Source organism: Budorcas taxicolor, chromosome 7 (genome assembly GCF_023091745.1).
Source record: "Budorcas taxicolor isolate Tak-1 chromosome 7, Takin1.1, whole genome shotgun sequence".
Lineage (NCBI taxonomy): Eukaryota > Metazoa > Chordata > Mammalia > Artiodactyla > Bovidae > Budorcas > Budorcas taxicolor.
Window position 1 is genome coordinate 50,743,833 of NC_068916.1, and position 20,266 is coordinate 50,764,098.

General features: G+C 44.0%; 1 protein-coding gene across 1 annotated transcript in view; it reads right to left on the reverse strand.

The window, feature by feature from the left end:
* Positions 1–20,266, reverse strand: part of NRG2 (neuregulin 2) — a 194,972-nt gene that overhangs the window by 152,980 nt on the left and 21,726 nt on the right. The window lies entirely within an intron of this gene.

Genomic DNA, 20,266 nt, shown 5'->3' on the forward strand with positions numbered 1-20,266 from the left:
CTAGAATAGTCAAATTCATAGAGTCAGAAAGTACATTGGTATTAATAGATGCCTGGGGCCAGGGGATGGAGAAGGGGAATAGAGACATTGTCTTTAATGAGGACAGAGTTTCAGTTTAGCAAAAACTTAAGAAATGGATGATGGTGAGAGTTTCACAACAATGTGAATGTACTTAGTGCCACTGAACTGTACAGTTAAATATGGTTAAAATAGCATGCTTTATATTATGTGACTTTTAAACAATAAAAAAGCACATTAAAAAAGATTATGTCTGTAACTCTACCTTACATTAGATACAAAATAATATTCTACAATTAGTAAATGCAAAAAGAACAGAGGAAATAGAAACCATCAGGCATACACGGCAAACAATTGTTGCAAACAGAATCCACCAATGGATGCTAGGACTAGTGGTCAAAAGTCAGAAGAGAAAAAGTTTGCATAGTTTCAAAGTATATATTCCAAGATATTTATTAATTACAAAGAGAGAGATAGTAACTTTACAACTGAGCAGTTGGGCAGACACCCAGGGGATCAAGGTCATCACCAGGGAGATGTTGTAGGAAGGAGACAACCTCATTTCTGTGGAAATTTTGTCAAAAAGGCATGATCATATTTCAATAATGAGAAAACATTAGACAAAGCCGAACTGTGGTTCATTCTTCAAAACAACTGATCAACACTCTTCAAAAGTGTCAAGATCATGAAAGACAAGGAAAGACTGAAAAACTGTTACAGATTATAGAGGGAATGGAAGAGAAAAAACAACAAAATGTGGGATCCTAGGTAAGCTGGTGCATCAGAAATGGGACATGAGTAGGAAACTGCTGGAAATTCAAATAAGGTCTATAGTTTAGTTAATAGTACTGCGCTGGTGTTAATTTCCTAGTCTTGATGATTTTACTATGGTTATGCAAGATGTTAATATTAGAGGAAGTTGGGTGAGAGGGATGCAGGAACTCTGTCCTATTTCTGTAGATTTTCCGAGTCTAAAATTACTTCAAAATTAAAAATTGAAAAAGAAAGATTATGTCTCTAGATTAAACATCACCCCACAATTCCAGTCACCTTTTTCTCAGTTCTACCTGTAAAATAAGATGAACCTGCTATCCTCTAGGAACTGGATCATTGAGTGGGTCTCTCCAAAAAAGTATCTATCAGGCCTTGAGCTCTCTAGGGTCAAAATCAAGGATTTGAAAGGAAAGATTCCCAAAGCTTTAAATATCTCTCTTTGATGTATAAGAACTCCTCCTGTGAATATCAAAGGACCTGACGACATATCTGAAATTGCCATTAATGAGCACCAGTTAGCAGTTCACCAGAGATCTCTACCCTCAATTCCACTGGCCAGAGAAACATGGTCAGGGACTAGAAGCTGGTGCTCCCCGAGACACAGGCACCGCAGTGGCACAGCAAGGCCGACACTGCCCCCATTTGGTAGTCTCATACACTGCTGACATGAAATGGCACAACCATTCTGAAAGATAACTAAATAACATGTATCCAAACTCTTAAAAATATTCCCACCCTTTGACTCAGCAATTCCACTTCTAGAAATTATCCCAAAGAAATCAAAGTTGCACACAAAAGTTGCCATCCCAGTATAAACTCCAGCAGTAAGAAACTGACTACAGTAAACAGTGCACAAACCAAAGTTGATTAAATAAAATCTAGGACATCCATAAGATGGTCTTCTGTGTCCATTTCTTAAGAACCACATTTTTCAAGAACAGTTTGCTGTATATGGGCTTCCCTGGTAGCTCAGAGGGTAAAGATTCTGCCTGCAATGTGGGACACCCAGGTTCGATCCCTGGGTCGGGAAGAAGGAAATGGAGACCCACTCCAGTATTCTTGCCTGGAGAAGCCCCATGGACAGAGGAGCCTTGTGGGCTATAGTACATAGGATCACAAAGAGTTGAACACAACTGAGCAACTTCACTTTTTCAAGAACAGTTGGCTGTATATTATGACATGATCCTGACTTGGTGTGTATGTGGTACGAGAGAGCACAGGTATGCAAATTTAAAATGCAGGGGAAAAAAATATGCCTTAATTAATAGCAGTTATCTCTAAGTGGTACGGGATGCTGACAAATCTTTAAATTTTCTTCTTTATACTTTTCTGTTGCTTCTAAATTTTATCCAACAAACATATATTATTATTCTAATAAGGAAAACAGCCCCTCCCCATCTTGCAGGTGAAAACAGAGTTACAGAGAACCTCATTAACTTGCCCTGGGTTCTTCAGTGCGTCAGAAGTGAAACCAAAAATAAAGACTCTGGTTCTCAAAAGCCTTGCTCATCTCACAAGCTGTCAGCATGTGTGCAGCGGTAGTTTGGGGACAGTGGTTCTTAACTGGGACAACTTTGCCCCCTAGGGGACAGGTGGCATGTCTAGAGACATTTTTGTTTGTTGTAACTCAGGGAGGGGGCACTACCACTGCTAAGCATCTTCTATCACACAAGGATAACAGGGTAACATTCGGCTCAAAACGCCAAGAGGGCTACTGGTAGAAGCCCTGTTCTAGGAGAAGGCAGCCACAAATGTATATCCCCCACCCCCTCCTGCCCACATTGGACTTTGAAAGAGCTCAGGTGGCTCAAAAGTACATCAGGAACCTCCACCTGCTTCACATCCTGTGCGAGCTGTGGTACCTTCTGTTTCAAAGAGGATCTGACTTGGCAGTTAACAGGCCCCAGGGTGTAAGCACCAAGGACTTTATTACTCACATTAAGCAACCTTCCTCTTCCAACTGGAGAAAAATAAATTGTTCACTTCACACAAGAGCCGTAACAGACACAAAAAGAACACAGCTTCAGATGGAGTTCAACTACCAGAGTTGGGCCAACGCAGGGAGAAGGACAGGCATCCTGATGTCATGAGGCCAGTCAGACCGAGGGGCAGGAGGCCTGTCTGCATGTGTTTGCCCTGTATTTTCACCTTTGAGACCTCAGGAGTCCTGGGTGACCATGCCAGGCTTACCTTCCTTCCAAGTATCTTTAGAGAAGGAGAAAAGGAAAGAGCCCCAACCAAACCCTGAGAGAGGTTTTCCCCTCTCAGGAAACTCTCTCCTCTATCAAAGGGGCTGCCCTCTTAGACTTCTCCATGGGTTTCAAGGGGACAGGGACATCATGCCAGCATTTCCTGTGCCCTTGGGTCCAACTTACAATCCCTATTCTCGGGAGCTGGCAAGACTGCAGATATTAAGAAAGTAAACTTATGGCTGTTAGGGGTGTCAAGGGGTAGAGGGATAAATTGGGAGACTAGGGTTTACATATACACACTGCTATATATAAAATAGACAACTAATGAGCACAGGAAACTCTACTTATACTCTGTAAATACTCTTCCCTTACAGGAAAAGAATCTTAAAAAAGAGTGGATATATGTATATGTATAACTGATTCACTTTGCTGTACACCGGAAACTGATACAACTTTGCAAGTCTCAGTTCACTTCAGTCGCTCAGTCGTGTCCAACTCTTTGTGACCCCATGAATCGCAGCACACCAGGCCTCCCTGTCCATCACCAACTCCCGGAATTCACTCAGACTCACGTCCATCGAGTCCGTGATGCCATCCAGCCATCTCATCCTCTGTCGTCCCCTTCTCCTTCTGCCCCCAATCCCTCCCAGCATCAGAGTCTTTTCCAATGAGTCAACTCTTCGCATGAGGTGGCCAAAGTACTGGAGCTTCAGCTTTAGCATCATTCCTTCCAAAGAACACCCAGGGCTGATCTCCTTCAGAATGGACTGGTTGGATCTCCTTGCAGTCCAAGGGACTCCCAGGAGTCTTCTCCAACACCACAGTTCAAAAGCATCAATTCTTCAGCGCTCAGCTTTCTTCACAGTCCAACTCTCACATCCATACATGACCACTGGAAAAACCATAGCCTTGACTAGACGGACCTTAGTCGGCGAAGTAATGTCTCTGTTTTTCAATATGCTGTCTAGGTTAGTCATAACTTTTCTTCCAAGGAGTAAGCATCTTTTAATTTCATGGCTGCAGTCACCATCTGCAGTGATTTTGGAGCCCAAAAACATAAAGTCTGACACTATTTCCACTGTTTCCCCATCTATTTCCCATGAAGTGATGGGACTAGATGTCATGATCTTCGTTTTCTGAATGTTGAGTTTTAAGCCAACATTTTCACTCTCCTCTTTCACTTTCATCAGGAGGCTCTTCAGTTCCTCCTCACTTTCTGCCATAAGGGTGGTGTTATCTGCATATCTGAGGTTATTGATATTTCTCCCGGCAATCTTGATTTCAGCTTGTGTTTCTTCCAGCCCAGCATTTCTCATGATGTACTCTGCATGTAAGTTAAATAAGCAGGGTGACAATATACAGCCTTGACGTACTCCTTTTCCTATTTGGAACCAATCTGTTGTTCCATGTCCATTTCTAACTGTTGCTTCCTGACCTGCATATAGGTTTCTTAAGAGGCAGGTCAGGTGGTCTGGTATTCCCATCTCTTTCAGAATTTTCCACAGTTTATTGTGATCCACATAGTCAAAGGCTTTGGCATAGTCAATAAAGCAGAAATAGATGTTTTTCTGGAACTCTCTTGCTTTTTCAATGTAAGTCTACTCTATTAAAAATTTATTTTTAAAAAAAGAGCTGGAAAAAATGTTGGCCAATGCACCCCCTCCCTTTACAGATTAGGCAACAAGCCCCAGAGGATCTAAGGGTCAAGCCCAAGTCACACAGCTATGACAGAGTCAACTCCTGATCCCAGACTGCCCATTCTCTCTCCTTTAATAGCATCTCAGCCACCAAGAAGTCCAGTGCTGTAGGAGCACAGACACCAGCCCTGTCAGAGGAAGCATCACTCACTACTGCCATTTCACATGAGAGGTCCCATAACAGGTGTGAATCTCTAGTGCTGCTCCTGCCATATCCTTCAAATATCCTGATTTTAGCCAAAACAATAGGGCTCTGTTCCCACTGGGGTTGTCGCTGGCTGCTTTCACTTGATAGTTGATTATACAAATGTTGGCTTTGTCTATTCAACAAATATTTATTGAGCACCTATTTTATGCTGGAAACCAAGCCATTTGGGCCTGATCTAGTCTCTCTAAGGTCTAGTCCAGGTCAGGCCCTATTCATGGATTGCTTTGCAATCCCAGACTCCTCCTGGGGTAAGCTCATCCTTACCTGAACTAGCTTCAGAGAATCTAACTCTGGCCTGTGGCCAAAGAACAGAACTAAAACCAAATGAAATATACATATACTGCAATGAGTCCCATATGGGTCAGCACTTACATGCCAACTTAAAACCTAGAGGGAAAAAGAGAAGCCTATTTACCCCAGCAGTGGAGGGAAAGCAATCTTCTGACAAATGAATATGTTCAGAGACAAGAGTAATGGGCTCAAAAACAAACGAATAAAGCATGAAGACAGGGGAGGGGGCCAATGTGGTTAGAACACAGGCTCTGAAGTCAGACAGGCCTGCCTCTACTTCTAACTAACCGTGTGTGTGTGTGTGTGTGTGTGTGTGTGTGTGTGTGTGTGTGTGTGTGTGTGTGTGTGTTAGTCGCTCAGTCATGTCTGACTCTTTGTGACTCCATGGACTGTAGCCCACCAGGCTCCTCTGTCCATGGAATTCTCCAGGCAAGAATACTGGAGTGGGTTGCCATTTCCTTCTCCTTCAGCATATTACTTAACCTCTCTGAGTCTCAATTTCCTATATGAAAATGGGATAATATGGCAATAGTACCACCTTCCTAGGGTTATTGTGAGGACTAAGTGAGATAACAATGTGCCAAACTATAACACGACACTATTCAGTAGCCATTATTTCTGGTTCTTAGGAGCAACTTAGCTCTCATATCCAGAAGCAACTTAGACAGTACCACAAACCTCCCTGGGCCATGTGGCTCACTGCCCTGTGGATTGCTGCCACCATGTCTCTCTGTCCTTTCAGGAGCCAAATGTCAGCTTGGAGCCCAGAACCCTCTTGGGGTAAACCAGACTGACCCACAAGTCCCGGGAGGCTGGTCTGGAAAGTGGTAAGGGGAGGAGGAAAACCTTTGCCTCACCAACATGAGTGGAAGCTCAGAGGCCTGGCTACATCATGAGGATTCACCGTTTGTCAAAGACCCGTGGAGAAATCAGTATCTCAGACTGCTGCTGCTGTGGCAGGACGGGGGCACGTGAAGCACCGCGCCGTCCCTGCCTCACAGAGCCAGTGTCCTCAGAGTGCCAGTGGCCTAAATCTAAACCAGATTTCTTTCCCAGAACTAGGCTGAAGGTTCTTCAAGAGTAGAGTCTTGTACTCTGAATTTCCCATAACATTCTAAATAGGATTCTATGCACAGGAGGCACTTTTAAAAATGCTCTGAACTAAAAACTCCTTTACTGTTACCAAACAGAACCAGGAATGTGTTCCTAAGTTCACAGGTAAAGGCCAAGTATGCCAGGGCTGTTTCCCTCTCCCATTCACAAGGGGCAGTGTCTTAGTTGAAGCCAGAACCCTCAGTGTTCTAGGTGTAGAACTCCTAAAGCATCTGATAGATGGGTGCTCTCCCAGGAGGTTCTCCAAGACTTGTTAATTATTGTCTTGATATTCCTGGAATCTGGCCCCACTTCACAAGGCCCACTGCCACTGCCTTGGTTCAGGCCCTTCTATCCACCGGAGGGTGCTCTGTCACCAACTCCCCCCCTCTACTCCCATTTGTCCCACACACAGCCATCAGAGACCAAAACTAATCAGGCCACTTTCCTATACAAAAGCCTCCAAGGGACATTTCTCTTGGGACAAAGAGCAAAGACCAAACTTCTCAGAGTAGCACATAAGACCCTTTCCAGTGGGCCACTGTCTATATCTTAGCAGCAGTATCTTCCACCACTCTGGACATACTGCATTGCAGGCCTTCACATCATTGCCCATGTTACTTCCTTGTCCTTAAAGTTCTTCTGTACCATCTTCTCCGAGTCAGTCATTCCTCATTTCTTTTGGCAAACTCCTTAGTCTCCTTCAGGACTGCAGGAAGCAAGCAGCATCTGAGTTGGTTCCCAAAGATCTTGCCTCCTAACTTCCCTGCTCCTAAGCAATATCTTCCCTTTGAGTGTGGACTGGGCCTAAAGACTCACTTCTGATAAATATAATCCAGCAAAAGAGATGAGCTGTCACTCCTGTGGCTGAGTTACAGAAATACTGTGTCTTCAATCTTGTTTGCTCTCTTACTCTCTTCCTTGCTTGCTTGAGGGTAAGCCAGCTGCCATGTCATGAACCACCCTGTGTGAGAGCCATGTGATCAGGAATAGATGTCTCTGGCCAATAGCCAGTGAGTACCTGAAGCCTGTCAATGACCATGTGAGTGAGCTTGAAAGCCCCTTGTTGAGTCTTGAGAGGACTGCAGCCCTGGCTGACTCTTAGTTGTAACCTGATGAAAGTCTATAGGCCTGAGGACTCCATCAGGTCCCATCTGGATTCCTGACCCACAAAAATAGAAAGCTTGTTGTGAGAAAATAGAAGTCTTGTTTTAAGCCACTAAATTTTGGAGTAATTTGTTACATAGTCATAGACAGCTGATATAAGGGCCAACTCAAATGTCACTCATTTATTAAGCATTCCTAACACACTCTTCTATCCCCTAGTCCAACTCCACCTCTCCCATTGCTCGTGGGATTGATCCAAACTTCCTAATATAGCCCTCAAGGCCCTACATAATGATTCAATTCAACCCACCTTGCCAAACTCATCTTTCATCACTACACACGGCACCTGAAGTAAATGATCTTTAAACCGCTCCAACATACCCCAGTCTCACCTTTATCCCTTTGCATATACTATTCCCACTCTCTGGAATACTTCTTCCCTGTCTCTTTACCTAGTTCATTTGCATTTATTCTTCGAAGACCCAGCTCATATCTTTTTCCTCCAGGAAGAAACGACTTTCAGGGCTGAGTTTAGGTATCTTCCATTTGTGCCAATGCCTTTCCCTGTACTTTCCTACTTAGAGCACTTATCACTTTGTGCTGTCAGGGCCTTTGACTCAGTCTTCTGGCCTGGACTGCAAGCTCTTTGAGGGCAAGACACCTTTCTGTTATTCATTCATGTGTGTATGCTAGTCCTGTCTTAACTTGTAGTTAGTCAAATACACTTGCACCTATGCAATTGAATGTAGCTGGGAAAAGGCACACAGTACTCTGGTCTCACTTTAATTCATGACCATGAACCAAGATGGGCCCTTAAAGATCCCTGACAATACTGTCCCTCCCTAGTTTATTCTATTCACTCACCTACTCTCCTTGATGACTGCTTCACACCTTTCTTCTTAAACCTCTCACACTCCACCCCCACACTCTCAGCTGATGACTTTGTTTTCTACTTCACTGAGAAAACTAAAATCAGAAGAGGATTTCCAGACTCCCACCACATTTATGTACCTATCATCATCCATCCACACTAAGTTTGCCTTTCCTGCTGTTACTAAAGATGAACTATCCATGGTCCCAGAGCCAAAACTTCTACTTATGAACCAGACCTCACCTCTCCCCTACTCTAGAAAATCATTCCAACAATCTCCCCTCACACTCCAACAGCATTCCTTTCCCTCTCTCACCCAGATTGTTCCCACCAGCATGTAAATATACTGTTATTTCTCTCATATTAAAGAACAACAATAGAGTTTCAGTTTGAGAAGATGAAGAAGTCCTGGAGATGGATGGTGGTGATGGTTACATGTGAATATAATTTACGCCACTCAGTGTACTCTGTAAAATGGTTAAAATGATCATTTTTATGTGGCTTTTAGCACAATGAAATAAGAAAATAAAAACCCTCCTGATTCCACTCCCCCTACCAGCTACCTCCCTGTTGCAGTTTCCCTCTGCACTGAACTTGCAATAAATCCCTTCTCCTTCATTTTCTGTTAAAGCCACTCAAATAAAGCCCTCACCTCCATTACTACACTGAAACTGCTGGTCAACATCCTCGTTGACACGCACATTGCCAAACCCCATGGTGAATTCTCACTCCTCATCTTCATTGACTGATCAGTAGCACTGGAACCAATCCGTCTCTGCCCACCAACATGGTGCATTTTCCTCTCTTGGCTTCAGGATCACCATACTCACTCGGCTTTCTTCCTGTCTCACTGGTCACTTCTCAGTCTTCTTTGCTGACTCCTTCCTTCCCCATCACTTCTTCTTCTTCTTTTTTTTTTTGCCACACCACATGGGTAGTGGGGTCTTAGTTCCCAACCAGGGATCAAACCCACATCCTCTGCAGTGGAAGCACACAGCCTTAACCACTGGACCGCTAGGGAAGCCCCTCCTCCTAATCTCTTACCACGGTAGTGTTCAGGACTCACTTTGGTCCTTGCTCTTCCTTTCTGCTCTACCCATATTCACTCCTCTGTGATCTCATTGGGAAAGACTAGAGATCTCTTCAAGAAAATTAAAGATACTAAGGGAACATTTCATGTAGAGATGGGCAAAATAAAGGACAGAAATGGTAAAACAGAAGCAGAAGATATTAAGAAGAGGTGGCAAGAATCCATAGAAGAACTATACAAAAAAGATCTTAATGACCCAGATAACTATGATGGTGTGATCACCTAGAGCCAGACATCCTGGAATGTGAAGTCAAGTGGGCCTTAGGAAGCATCTCTACAAACTAAGCTAGTGAAGGTGATAGAATTCCAGCTGAGCTATTTCAAATCCTAAAAGATGATGCTGTGAAAGTGCTGTACTCAGTATGTCAGCAAATTTGGAAAACTCAGCAGTGGCCACAAGACAGGAGAAGGTCAATTTTCATTCCAATCCCAAAGAAAGACAATGCACAATTGCACTCATCTCACACGCTAGCAAAGTAATGCTCCGCGTTAGGCTTCAACAGTACGTGAACTGAGAACTTCCAGATGTTCAAGCTGGATTCAGAAAAGGCAGAGGAACCAGAGATCAAATTGCCAACATCCGCTGGCTCACAGAAAAAGCAAGAGAATTCCAGGAAAACATTTACTTCTGCTTTATTGACTCCGCTAAAGCATTTGACTGTGTGGATTACAACAAACTGTGGAAAATTTATGGAAATACCAAACCACTTTACCTGCCTCTTGAGAAATCTGTATGCAGGACAAGAAGCAACAATTAGAACCCAACATGGAACAACAGACTGGTTCTAAATTGGGGAAGAAGTACATCAAGGCTACATATTGTCACCTTGCTTATTTAACTTATATGCAGAGTACATTATGCAAAATGCTGGACTGGATGAAGCACAAGATGGGATCAAGATTTCTAGGAAAAATAACAGTAACCTCAGATATACATATGACACCATCTTTACGGCAGAAAGCAAACAGGAATTAAAAAGCCTCTTGATGAAAGTGAAAGAGGAGAGTGAAAAAGCTGGCTTAAAACTCAACATTCAAAAAACTAAAATCATGGCATCTGGTCCCATCACTTCATGGCAAATAGATGGGGAAACAATGGAAACAGTGACGAACTATCTTTTCTTGGGCTCCAAAATCACTGCAGGTGGTGACTGCAGCCATGAAATTCAAAGATGCTTGCTTCTTGGAAGAAAAGCTATGACCAACCAAGACAGCATATTAAGAAACAGAGACATTACTTTGCCAACAAAGGTCCATCTAGTCAAAGCTATGGTTTTTCCAGTAGTCATGTATGGATGTGAGAGTTGGACCATAAAGAAAGCTCAGTGCTGAAGAACTGATGCTTTTGAACTGCGGTGTTGGAGAAGACCCTTGAGAGTCCCTTGGACTGCAAGGAGATCAAACCAGTCAATTCTAAAGGAAATCATCCCTGAATATTCATTGGAAGCACTGATGCTGAAGCTGAAGCTCCAATACTTTGGCCACCTGATGTGAAGAACTGCCTCATTGGAAAGACCCTGATGCTGGGAAAGATTGAAGGCAGGAGAAGAAGGGGACAACAGAGGATGAGATGGCTGGATGGCATCACCGACTCAATGGACATGAGTTTGAGTAAGCTCCGGGAGTTGGTGATGGACAGGGGAGCCTGGCGTGCTGCAGTCCATGGGGTCGCAACGAGTTGGACATGACTGAGCCAGCTGATCTGAACCAAAATAATACTACCTGTATAATTAGATGATTCCCATAGTTATACATCCTGCCCAAATCTGACTCTCCACTTAACACATGAAGAAGATCTAAAACCTTATCTCCTCCTAAAGGTTGATCCACCCACAGTCTTCTCCAACTCAGTGGCAATATCACGTTTCCAATTGCTCGGGTTAAAAGCTTAGAATCATTTTTCACTTCCCTTTTTCTCTCCCACTCTATATGCTATCCATCAGGAAATCCTTTGGGCTCTATCTTTTTAAAATATCCAGAATCCAGCCTTTTCTCACTCCATCTGCAATACTTCAAGCCACCACCATCTCTTACCTAGTTTGCAATGGCCTCCTTGTTCATTTCTCTCGTCACCCTTGCTCCTGCAAGTCTACTCTCAACACAACAGACTTTGTGATCCCTTTCAAATATAAGTCAGATAGTAACATTCCTCTACTCAAAACCCTTCAGTAGATCCTTTTTTTCACAGAAAGAAAAAGCCAAATCTTCACAATGGCCTATAAAGGCCCTCCATGATCTGATGCCCATTGCTTCTCTAACCTCAGTTCATTCCATTTCAGACATATGGGCCTTTTTGCTGTTCCCCAAACACGCCAGGCATGTATCCACCTGAGGTGGAATTCCCTCTGTGTGAAATTCCTCTCCCCAGGCTATCCATATGTTTAACTTCCTCACCTGCTTCAAGTCTCTGCTCTTACATCACTTTGTAAGTTAGGTCTGTCAAAACCACCCTGTATAAATTGCAAACTACATCCCCCTGTACCCCTTTGACCCCTTTCCATCCTTTTTTTTTCTTTTTCATAGTATTTATCACTTCTAAACACTACTTAATTTACTTATTTTTTATGTACATTCCATATTATTAGTCTCAACCAATAGAAAGCTAATTCCACAAGGGCAGAGACTTTTGTTTGTTCAATATTCCAAGCACCTAGAAGGCTTCATATATAGGAGGAAGTCTGATATTGTTGAAGTAATAAATGAATAAGCCCAGCACAATACCTAGAGCATAATAGATGACTACCAAATAGTCAATAAATGAGTGAATGAATAAATGAATGGTCCATCTATCACTAAGCTGTGAGCTTTTCATGGGCAGAGAAATGACTTATCTTTGTTTACTCATTACCCAGGACAGTAATGGAGATTCAATAAATGTTGGTTAAATGAAAGAAAAAAACAAACACCTGAACATGAGTGAGGTGAGACTGGAAATGTGAGGTGCCAGCATGCTGAGGTTCATATGCTAAGTATCCTGTTTCTTCCATGGCCACTCCCAGGTTGGCGTGTTCCACTTCTGGATCTTTCAGGACATAATTCTCAATGACTAAGATGAAGAGATCAAGTAAATGTGACAGAGGAACGGCCACCTTACTGAAAAAGGGCTTTCCTGTAGGTCCTAACTAAGGCATCACCATGGGACCACTTATGCAGGTTAGGCGCACTGTACTGGATGCAAACCAGGCTCCTTCGATGTCAGGCTTCCAGGTCCCAAATTCTGATAATCTAGAAACTGGAAAATCAAGTTACTTCAACAAACACATGCCTTGTATTCCTCCTTTCAGGACTCACATCTCAATGGGGAAGGCTGGCATCGGCTCAGATACCTTTGCAACCCATCATTCATTTCTAACATGGGGAGGAAGGGGGTGAAATGACTCATTATATACCATTGTAGGGTCAGCTGCTCCTACCTGCCACACCCTCCAGTCAAGAAGGAAGCAATCGACCTTCCAGAACCCTGCTTGCTCTGGAGAACACAGAGGCAGAGGAGGCAGGAAGGGGGTGGTGCTGAAGGCAAGCTGGTGCCAACCTGGAAGTCAGGCAGGAGGAGTGAGGATTCTGCTCCTGCCTCATTCCATGACCTTGGGTGAATGAGTTCACTCTCTGGGCCTTAGTTTTCTCATATTTAAAACTAAAAATGTAAGCCAGATAATCTAACTATTTGCTTGTTATAAAAATTTAAACTATTATTAACCACTCTAATTTGACCATTTGACAGGACAGCATTGTCTGCATATACCTCCCAGAAAATTCATCTTAATCTCCTCATCCTCAGCTCAGCTGTCATTTACTCATAAAACTAAACAATCCTGGGGCCAACTATGTGCCAGGCATTGTGCTAGGCCTGGGTGTACAGCTGTGAAAATGACAGAAACAGTCTCTGCCCTCAAGAGTCTATGGCCTGGCAGGGAGTAGATATTTGACCTCCAGCAATGTTTCAGTCACTGCCATGAATACATTTGAGAGAGAATGGAAGTGACTGTGGTGGTGCTGGAGACGGAGCAGAGTTATGCCTAGTTCGGGGTTTCAGAAAGTCTTCCTGAAGGAAGTAACTTCTGAGCTGAGCTCAAGACAGACGGGAATGAACTGGAGGAAAAGAAAGGGCATTTGAGACACAGAAAAGAGCACACACAGGTGCCCTGAGCAAGGAGTCGTATCTTGTCAAGGGCAGTGTGGCCCAAGTGCAGAGTGAGGACCAGATGGGCAGAGAAATGGACTAGAAGAAGTCTTGATATACAGGAGGAGCTCCAATATTATTGACAGAATGAATGAGCCCAGCACAATGGGCCACACAGGCAAAAGTGAGCCCACATGAGGCCTTCAAGAGAAATGTGGCTTTTAACAACTTTTTAAAACACTCATTATTATCATTGTTTTTTTGCCATATGGTACAGCATGGAGGATCTTAGTTCCCTGACCAGGGATCAAATCTGCACCCCTTGCATTGAAAGTGTGGAGTCTTAACCACTGGATCACCAGGGAAGTTGTCTTAAAATATGTTGTCTTAATAGATGTCTTAAGAGTTGTCTTAATAGATGTTGTCTTAAAATATGTTAAAGTTAGTGAAAGAGGCTGGAGCAGAGTAGGGGCAGTGGAGTGAAATGTAATCAGACAAATGGAGAGAGCAGCATGGAAACATACACCACCATATATAAAATAGATAGCCAGTGGGAATTTTCTCTGTGACTTAGGGCGCTCAAACCAGTGCTCTGTGATAACCTACAGGGGTGGGATAGGGTTAGGGTTAGGGTTAGGGTTAGGGTTAGGGTTAGGGTTAGGGTTAGGGGTGGGAGGGAGGGCCACAAGGGAGGGGACATATCTATACCTATGGCTGATTCATGTTGATGTATAGCAGAAACCAACACATTATTATAAAGCAATTATCCTTCAATTAAAAATAAATGATTTTGTTTTTTAAAAAAGCTTGCTATGTGGAGAATGAACTCAAAGGGGCACAGGTTAACACAAAAAAGCCAGTAATGAAGTAACTGCAGTGAAACAGGTAAAAAATGATCAATATTTGATATGGGTGATATCAGTGGAAAAACAGATAAATTCAGGAGAGATTTAGGAGGAAAAAGTGATAAGATGAGAGGAGCTGTGAGAGGCAAGTGATAAAGAAGAAAGTACCAGAACGCAACCCAAGTGGATAAGTTAGGAAACACTATCAGAGGACCAACTTTGGGAAGGGGGTGATACCATTTGTTCAATTTGGGACATCCTGAGCCATGAAATTAAAAGACGCTTACTCCTTGGAAGAAAAGTTGTGACCAATCTAGACAGCATATTGAAAAGCAGAGACATTACTTTGCCAACAAAGGTCCGTCTAGTCAAGGCTATGGTTTTTCCTGTGGTCATGTATGGATGTGAGAGTTGGACTGTGAAGAAAACTGAGCGCTGAAGAATTGATACTTTTGAACTGTGGTGTTGGAGAAGACTCTTGAGAGTCCCTGGACTGCAAGGAGATCCAACCAGTCCATTCTGAAGGAGATCAACCCTGGGATTTCTTTGGAAGGAATGATGCTAAAGCTGAAGCTCCAGTACTTTGGCCACCTCATGCGAAGAGTTGACTCATTAGAAAAGACTCTGATGCTGGGAGGGATTGGGGGCAGGAGGAGAAGGGGACGACTGAGGATGAGATGGCTGGATGGCATCACGGACTCGATGGACGTGAGTCTGAGTGAACTCCAGGAGTTGGTGATCGACAGGGAGGCTTGGCGTGCTGCGATTCATGGGGTCGCAAAGAGTCGGACACGACTGAGCGACTGAACTGAACTGAACTGAGTTTAGGACTGCTGTGAGATATCAAGTAGAGAAGATGAGTAAGAAGGTAAATATATAAATCTGGAGCTCAAAGGTCTCCAACTACAAAACTGAAGGCGTGAATTTGAGAGTCCTCATAGACACAACAGGTGAAGCCATAAAGACAGCATATGGAGACAGTAAGAGACATAAGGAAAAAGGGCTTCCCTGGTGGTCCAGTGGTTAAGGATCTGCCTTGCAATGAGAGGACAGTGGTTCAATCCCTGGTCCAGGAGGATCCCACATGCTGCAAGGCAACTAAGCCTGTGTGCCACAACTATTGAGCCCACGCTCTAAGGCCCATGAGCTGCAACTACTGAAGCCTCTACCCCTAGAGCTTGTGCTCCACAACCAGAGAAGCCATTGCAGTGAGAAGCCTGTGCACCACAACCAGAGAATAGCCCCTGTTCATCCCGATTAGAGAAAGCCAGCACACAGCAACAAAGACCAGCACAGCTCCCCACCCCAAGAAAAGGAAAGCAAGAGAACCAAGGATGGAGACGTGAGAAAACCTCACATTTAAAACCCGAATAGAGAAGAAAGAGCTAAAACATAAAAAATAAAAATAAAAAAGAGAGAGAGAGAATACAAAGGAATGGCTAGAGACAGGAGGAAAAGTAAGATTTTGGCAAAACGGTAGCCAAGGGAACAACATATTTCAAGAAGCCAGGATTAGTTAATCCTATTAAAGTGCTGAGAGATGAACTTGGAACATTTTTGATGGAGGGGGAATTGGGGAAGAAGCCAAAGGGCTGTGAGAGGAGAGGTCATGAAATAGAGACAAGATATTATTATATAGACTGTTCTTGCCTCTGTAAAAGAGGAGAGAATGATAGGCTGTAGTTGAAGAGGGGAGATACTTGAAAATGTTGAGAAATGGATAGAAATGATTCAGCAAAGAAGAAGACAGAGGAGTGACAGTGGAGAGAAAGAAAAATCAACAGTATCAGGAGCCTGAGAAGATGATAAGGGCTAGACTATACGGCAGAGCTGGAGGACTGGCCTCAGATGACAAGACAGCTCCTCTGTGCATCAGAACAGAGAGGGACAATGTTCATAGCTGCATTACTTACAATTGGCAAGGTATGAAACAACATAGGTGTCTGTCAACAGATAAATGGATAAAGAAGATGTGTTGTGTGTGTGTGTGTATAATGGAATACTAGATATATAGACATATAGATATATATAATGGAATACTGCTGCTGCTGCTGCTAAGTCATGTCCGACTCTGTGGGACCCCAGAGACGGCAGCCCACCAGGCTCCCCCGTCCCTGGGATTCCCCAGGCAAGAACACTGGAGTGGGTTGCCATTTCCTTCTCCAATGTATGAAAGTGAAAAGTGAAAGTGAAGTCGCTCAGTCGTGCCCAACCCTCAGCGACCCCATGGACTGCAGCCTACCAGGCTCCACCGTCCATGGGATTTTCCAGGCAAGAGTACTGGAGTGGGTTGCCTTTGCCTTCTCCGATAATGGAATACTACTTGAGCATAAAAAAGAATAAAATTTTGCCATTTGTAGCAACATGGATGGACCTGAAGGGCATAATGCTAAGTGAAACAAGTCAGATAGAGAAAGACAAATACTCCGTTGTATCACTTATATGTGGAATCTAAAAGATAAAACAAAAAAGAATCAGACACAGAAAACAAACTATTGGTTACCAGCGGGGAAAGGGAAGGGGAGGAGGGGCAATACAAAGATAGGGAGGAAAGGGTTATTATAGGATTATATGAAATCATGTGTGTGAAACTTTTGAAAATTGTAAAGCACTATAGAATTCAAAGAATCATTCAACTAATGAAAGAAGAAGAGAGGGGGAGAGGAAAAGAGAGTATGAAGGTCAGTGTATACTCATCCCTCCAAACACACAGTCATGTCAGTTCTGCTAATGTTTTCCAGAGAAAACCTCAAAGTCTACAGGCCCTCATACTCTCAGTGGGCAGTGTAGACCACAGGAAGCAAACAACCCCTGTGGGCCCTGTCTTGACACCTCATACAAATCACACTGCCTCCTCTGCCCTGCTCACGAGTCAGAACAAGGCCAGATGGGAGCTGCTTCCACCCCTGAGGTCCACAGATGATGTGATAGGATCTCTGCAAGAAGGCCCAGGTATAACCAGATCAAACCTGGGGACATGACTGAAAACAGCAGTGAAGGAGAAGAGACGTCACAAAGTGCCAGCCATATCGACAAGGAATCAGATGGGTGTGTTAAGAGGGAAAAACAGCCCCATTCTTTCATGCAGTGACTTTGGAAGGGGCAGAGGCTGCCCAGCTGCCTAGCAGACTAAGCTCTTATTTTGTGCCCTGTGGTCCTTAGGGAGCTGCCTCCCATGTCACTGCCCAGGCACCTAACCTACCACTCCCCCAAGCCTGGAATCTAGAGGAGTTTCTCCAGCTCACTGTCCCATAACCATAACTGTGACTCTAGGACAAGAATTCAATCAGCATCTTTTAGCCCAAAGTGCAGAAACAGCACTAGGACACAAAGATTTAAGAAGACCAGCGCTTACCAAGGTCACGGGAAGGAGAAATCCAACACACAGAGGCTGCCAAATCCCTGGTCAGCACTTGACCCCTCCAGATCAAAACCAACACTCCCCACCCTCTGCCATCCAGGCCCTGCTCCCCCAATCTGCTGTCTTTCCAACCCTTTGGACACTCCTTCCATGAACCGTAGAGAGAATACTTGTTTACGGTGCCAGTGCGTCTAACAAAAGCTCATTCCTTGGGGAAAATCAACACAAAAGCTTAATTCCACATGAAGAACTGTAGCAGGAACCTATTTAAGAATGCTGCCTCTTAAGTCCCTGTCACCCAGAGTCTCCAAAGCACTGGGGGAAAAGACAGAAGGAGAAGAAAAGGCAGGGAATCACAGGGAGGTGATAACTGACACTTAGCCGACTGTCACTTAGCCGACTGTCTATAATAAGCAAATGACATAATAGAAATAAACACAGCTTTGGGGAGAGATGCTGCAAACATGGCCCTAGCAGGTCCAGGGGCTCCGGAGAGTCACGCTGGGCTAGAAACCCGGTTATTTCTAGGGCACGAAGCAGCATCTGACCTGAATCAGGAGCCTCTGGAAGCAGGGCCAGAGGGCCAATCAGAGGCTGAGAAATACAGCACAGCTCCAGACAGGGGCCTTGGTCACCGGCCTGCATCCAAGGTTGTGCATGCGTGCTCAGCTGTGTCTGACTCTGTGTGACTCCATGCACTGAAGCCTGCTAGGCTCCTCTGTCCGTGGAATTTTCCAGGCAAGAATACTGCAGTGGGTTGCCATTTCCTTCTTTGGGGGATCTTCCCAACCCAAGGATCAAACCTGAGTTTCCTGCATTGGCAGGTGGATTCTTTACCACTGTGCCACCTGCAAAGCCCTTTTCCCAACCCAGGGATCAAACCCAGGTCTCCCGCATTGCAGGTGGATTCTTCACTAGCTGAGCCACAAGGGAAGCCCAAGAATACTGGAGTGGGTAGCCTATCCCTTCTCCAGCGGATCTTCCCAACCCAGGAATCGAACTGGGGTCTCCTGCATTGCAGGCAGATTCGTTACCAACTGAGCTATCAGGGAAGCCCCAGGTTTGGGCAGGGGAAACAAACAAACAAACAGAATTCTTCAAAGAACTCCATCCAGTGATGTCTTGAGTCTCCTCATCAGCCAGGAAGAAATGCCCAGGTAATCAGTAAGAGCAAGTAATCCCCTTATCGTTCCTCTTTGTTTCCAGACTGGTTCTGTCTAGAAAGCATGGTTCAGATGAGCATCATCACTTAGAACCCAGTGCAGCCAGCTTGGAACACACCTCAGGGTTTCATTCCTAGATGTAGCATAGGGAAGGGAAAGTCCACTTTTGTAGGTTGTTGTGAGAGTCAGATGAAATCATGTCTGCTTGGAAAACGTTAATGCCTCTTCCTTACCCCTCTTTACCTGAGGATTTACATTCATAACCACACATTCTCAGTCTACATTCCCTGAACCTACAGCAGAGGACAAGGCTGAGGGGGGTTGGGGGTGGGAGAAGTGGCTCAGAAGGCTCTTTGCCATTCAACTTAAAAGATGGAAAGTCCAGGAACTTCCCTGGTGGTCCAGTGGTTAAGACTCAGGCTTCCACTGCAGGGGGTGCAGGTTCGATCCCTGGTTGGAGAACTAAGAGATCCCACATGCTGCACCACGTAGCCAAGAAAAAAAAAGGGTGGAAAGTCCACACTCAGATGCTCAAGAAGATATTGAAGTAAGAACTGGTATTAACAAAGAAGCTCAGAATTTGCAACTGAGTCCAAAGAGCTTTCAAAAGGTAAAAGAAAACAAGAATAGAATTTATTCTAAAGAGAAGCTTCACAGACAGTGTATTGGTCGTCTGTCACTTAGAGGGTTTATGTTAGAGGTTTACAAGACAGGAATAGGAGACCCAGCTCCCCACCTTCTAACACCCCAGGGTCCAAGACAGTCAAACCCAGGGTAATATAAAGTATCCATGAACCAAAATGCATCTCGTCTTCCACTTCTAGGTAGAAGCAGAAAATGACAACAAAATTGTCACTAGAGATTTTTCTCTTTAATCAACAGGCAGGATAGGTCCTAAGATCAGGACATATATATTCAAACCAAACTTTTGCTTGTAGAGATCTGTGCAATGAGAAAAGATAATGACACATGACAAGATATTCAAGGACAGACAGCATTCTATAATTACTGAGACGGCAAAATGTCCCAATGTATTTTAGCAAGATCTTCTCTAGTAAAGGTTGAGATAAAATAGTGTTTCATGTAGAAACAATATTTGTATAAGCGGCCCACCTAGTTCCCAGAAAAGAATTAGCTGGTTTCATCACATCTACTATGCTGTCAGTTGTAAGGCACGGCCAAATTTCAGAGATGTTAATGTATGGAGTCGGGGAAGTGCATCAGGGAGCCAATGAAACAGGATATATCTGCCTGAGGAAACAGTCTATGTTGCAAATCCTACTCCCACTCTGTTGCCTTGCCCTGTAAGTCCTTGGCAGAGGGACCATGAAGAGGTTATGCAAAAGGCACTCCCAGAGCATTAATCTTTAAGAGTTAGCAATCTGGTTAGTCATTGTAATAATAACAGCACACTGTGATATAGCACCTTGCAACCTC